This window comes from Galeopterus variegatus, unplaced genomic scaffold, assembly GCF_000696425.1.
Source record: "Galeopterus variegatus unplaced genomic scaffold, G_variegatus-3.0.2 Scaffold61, whole genome shotgun sequence".
Lineage (NCBI taxonomy): Eukaryota > Metazoa > Chordata > Mammalia > Dermoptera > Cynocephalidae > Galeopterus > Galeopterus variegatus.
In genome coordinates, this window is record NW_007726172.1 from 1,197,860 (window position 1) to 1,203,154 (window position 5,295).

The window sequence follows — 5,295 nt, forward strand, 5'->3', positions numbered from 1 at the left end:
GAAGAAGCAATAGAAAAAATTGGCAAGCAGGCCCCCCCCCCCCCCACACACACACCTGACAGAATTGGAAGCCACGGAAGACAAACAACAGAGGAGATTTCCCAGAGAGAAGAACCAGGAGTTGCCAGATTTGCTATTTGATGTGTTCAGTACTTGCCCCAATTCCTTTACCAGACCCAGCTACTGTGCTGTTGGCTGCTAATGGCTCACCGCTGTGCCTTTCTCCAGAGACTTGCTCTCTGCCACTCAAAGCCACCTGACTCAGAGATCTCTGGGCGGTTACACAAAACCCAGCACTGAGTGGTGGCCAGCAGCTAATAACTCACTGACATAAGTATAAAAGCCCAGCCCCATTGCTTTGAGATGGGACAACTCCTTGGTGCCATTCATACTCCCAAACTTCCTGTGGGTTTAACTTGAGGTTAGAGTTCAGTTGAACCCGTCTCTTCCCCAGCTTCATCCCCTGCCCCTCCCACTTCCCTCACTTCCTTACAGGTTTATCTTGAAGATACTCTGCCAGTAAAAGACTTGCCTAAGAATCTCCATCTCAGGCTCTGCTACTGGTGAAACCGCCTGAGATATCCTCAAGGAACTTCCAACACTGCTACAGCAGCGAGTCCTTGCTTTGACTGCCGTGAAGTTTTGATATTTGCTGAGAAATAGTAACTGCTGTGCATTTCCCATTATCCCCTTTTCTGAGCTGAAATTATAACTAGTTATGAAAGAATCATAGGTTTCTTAATCTATAATGTGTATTGGATGTATCAGAAGCAGATAACATGTCTTTTAATTTACAGGTCACCAGACAGTGAGGACACTCACCTGGAATACTGCCAAGGGAAGAAATAAATGCATTCTGTGTTTGAGAAGAAGATGCATATTGGTGTTAGGTAGTCTAACTGTACAGCGCAAGATTTTGCTATTGCCTACCAAATATCCAGTCTTCTTTGCTTCCATACAAACAGAACTCTAATTTTATTAGAAGTGGCAGTTATACCATCTATATTTAAATTCCCTACTCCACAGAGCCAGGGGGTCACTACATGACCTACTTCTGGACAATAAGATAGAAGCAAAAGTCACAGGGCAAAGCTTCAGAGAAAACTTTAACTTGGAGGAGAAACAGCTGGCATAAATTTTACTCCATCTCCACTTTTCTGCTAGAGGTAGAATAGACATCTTATAACAAAGGAACAATTAAAGAATGAAAGCCACAGGCTAAGAATATCATGAAAAAATTGTAGAGTCATGATACCAACCCTTACCTATTTAATCTCTGTATGTTAAATACAATCTTAGTTCAAAAGACACATCAAAAGAAAAATGACCAAAAGATACCATAAGGCAATTTACAAAAGGAATGCAAATTTCCAATAATCAATAAAATCTTTAAAAAAATTTTAAATGTATGGGTAAAAGATTGGCAAAGGTTAAATGTATGGAAAAATATACAGTATCAGAAAAGCTAGGACAGAACATCAAATTGTGTACTGTTAGAAAGATACACTGATAAAACATTTCTGAAGGAAGTTTTAGTAACATCTACATGTAAAAGGATATCTCCAGATTTCTAGTGAAAGAAGGTAATCTAAGTAAGGGCATTTACATTTTCTCCTACCCAAAAGCTTCATAAAATAACTACAAAAGTTATTATTCACAAAAGAATTGCATGAGTAAAAAAATTCAGAATGTACAAATAAGCAATTAGAATTATAGTAATAAGTAAATATACAGGCAGTATAGATAAAAGCCAAAAACTGGAAAATATGAACATTAACTGTAAAATTGACAATTAAATTATGGCTTTTTCATACAATGTCATTATTTAACAAGGAGAATAAACCAGCAAGTATTACGACATGATGGGCTCTTACAGATATAATGTCCAGCAAAAGGAGCTAGACTTAGAGTAGGCACTGTATGATTCCATTAAAATTAATTCAAAAGTAAGTACAACTAATTTATGATCTTAGAAATGAGGGGAGTGGAGGGAGGTTTGCAGTGCTGGAAACATTGTACATTTTGATCTAGGTACTGGGTACATGGATGTGTTTAGGTCGTGAAAATTCAGTGTCTTGAAAGATGTGGACATTTCTGGAAATATTTTATGCTTCCCTAAAATGCTTACTAAAAAACACATGATAACAAAGGGATATTCAAAAGTCATAATATAAAACCACTGCACAATAGATTAGGGATCAACAGAAGCTTAGAGAATTCAGCAAATTACTGAAGAAATCAAGCTGCATGAAGAAGTCACATGTATCCCTTCAATATATTGATTTCCTTTCCTTTGGGTATATACCCAGGAGTGGGATTGCTGGATCATATGGCAGTTCTAACTGTAGGTGTTCAAGAAACCTCCATACTGTTTTCCATAATGGCTGCACTAATTTACAGTCCCACCAACAATGCAAGAGTTCCCCTTTCTCTACATCCTTTCCAGCATTTGTTATTTTGTCTTTTTTACAGCTGCCATTCTACCTGGGGTGAGATAATATCTCATTGTGGTTTTGATTTGCATTTCCCTGTTGGTTGGTGATGTTGAGAATTTTTTTATATACCTGCTGGCCATTTGTATGTCCTCTTTTGAGAAATGTTTATTCAGCTCCAGCTAACAATATTGTACTGTATTTTTTAAGATAGCCAGAAAAGAGGATCTTGAATGAGAAATGATAAATGTTTAGGTGATAACACTAACTATTCTGATTAGATCATTATACAATATATGCATGTATTGAAACAACAAACTGTACCCCATAAACATGTGCAATGAAAAAGAAATAAATAAATGCACAGAGAGATAAATAAATAATAAGCCACCTGTGAGCACTCTAGTTGACAGCTCCAGCTGAGCTCTCAGACAACAGCCAGCACCAACGGCCACTTTATACATAAGTCATTGTTTAATCATCCAGCTGAGCCTCCAGATGACTAGAGCTCCAGATGAAATCTGACTGCAACTGCACTAGAACCCCCAAGTGAGAACTACCTCACCAAGTCTTTCCAAGATTCCCCATTTACACAATCATGAGCAAAATTAAAAGGTTGTTTTAAGGAACTATGTTTTGGAGTAATATGTAATGTAACAATGGCAACTAAAAAAGAGGAGCATCCCAGGTCCTATCATAAGGAGTTCTGTAAGAAGAAAAAAAGAAAGAAAAAAATTAAAAACAGAAGATGAAATTGTTTTTAAAATAAAAAATAATAATAACATGAGAAAATTCCCCAGTTCTCAAGGGAAACAATAGTTGTTGTGAAATTTCAGATCATCAATATTTCCACCCCTGAATCACTCAGCTAAGCCAGAAATCAGAGGACAGAGCACAGTCAGGCAAATACCATCATCACCCTTTGTGAGCAGAAACTGGTTAAATTTTGAAATATTCTATGGGGTAGATACACACACACACGATATTTCTATACATTGGTTAAATAGTATGATTTAGCTCCGTATTTCTTGACGTAGAAAGGTAGTCACAAAATATTGAGAGAAAAAAGCAGATTACAGAAGAGCCTGTGAACAAATTGTTGAAGAGTTTGCAAAAGAAAAATCAACACTTGCTAGATAAGGTGATAAAATACGGAGCAAATAGGCTTAGTGGTGAAAGAAAACAGTAGTGATTACGTATGCAACAATTTTCTAAACTAGAATTGGCAATAAAGCATAGTGGTAAGAGAACCAGAGGCAGAAGACCTTAGATTGAACATGTGATTTTTTCCATTAGTTATTTGGGTGTGAGCAAGTCAGAAAAACTTCTTGGGAACTTGAATCCCTCATTTGTAAAACAGTAAGGCTGCATTAATAAGCCCTCATGAATGAGATTCTGTGATGCCATGATTGAAAGAATTCACAGAGCTGTCCCCAACAATGTCAGTATGAAGGAGTTTCATGGGGGAATGGAATACTTTAATCAATGGAGCAGATTGCACCTCCCAGCTAACATACCTTTGAAACACTGTTACTGCTGAACTACCCAGATGAGGTAGAGTGAAAAGCTAAAGTAATTATCTGGGTAAGTCAAGCCACTCCCTAGTAACTCTTTGTTAGAAACATACATTAATTGGCTTAAGTCTTCTCTCTATCCAGCCATACATGATAAATCTAAAATTATTTTTGTGACGTGTGCATCAAATGTAAATTATTCTCATAACTTGTCACTACCTTGGGTGAGAGATTATTATTAATAATGCAAAAAGTCTCATATTCTGTCATGTATGCTATTAAGTCTTTCTCTTGATAATAAACTGATTATAGTACTATAATTTAAGTGAAATGAAGAAAAATAGACCAGAAATTAAATGTTAAAAAAGCAATTACACATCAGGTGTTGTAATTTGAAATACTTTACACTGTTTAAAGTTTGCAGACTGTATCAAAGTATAAGTATTGACCTCCAAACCTTATCTTCTTAATCAATTACCACAGAAGCTCTCCTAACCAACCTCTATTTAATTAATTTGTCTTATTAACTAACACTTCCCATTTCTTATGCAAAATTTAAATACAGATGATCATCTCACACTTAACACTCTCCAATCCTAAACTTGTAGGTCCGAACACTTCCTCTTGCAGTTAAATTGTGTGCTTATTAAGACTTTATTATATTCAGTCTCAAACCATTTTATGTCTGTTATATTTGTACTATGATCACTTTAAGGAAATATTACATAAACAGTTGAAATATGAGTATAAAAATAAAAAAGGATAATCTAGAGGGATCCTGCTCTGAAATTAATTGTGCTCAATTTTCAACAAACTCATAACTGGATCCTATGTACTGAATATTTATTAAATCATGAGGGTAGAACCTTTGTAAATGGATTTAATGCATGCTATAGTTTGGATATGTTTGCCCTTCCAAAACTCATGTTAAAATTAGATTCTTAATGTGGCAGTGTTGGGAGGTGCAGGCTAGTGGGAGGTGTTCAGTTGTGGGGGCAAATCCCTCATGAACAGACTAATGCCCTTCCTTGAGGGGTGTTACTTCTCATTCCATTAGTTCCCACCAGAGCTGGCTGTTTAAAGGAGCCTTGCTCCTCCTCTCCCTCTCTCTCTTACCATATGATCTCTATACACAAGTTGTCTGCCCTTCTGCTTTCCACCAAGAATAGAAGCAGCCTGAGGCCCTTGCCTGATGCAGTTGACCAACCATGGACTTCACAGCCTACAGAATTGTGAGCCAAATAAAACCTCTTTTCTCTATAAGTCACCCAGTCTCGGGTATTCTGTTATAGCAACACAAAAACAGACTAATACAGAGCCCTTATAAATGAGGCCCAGAAGAACTCCCT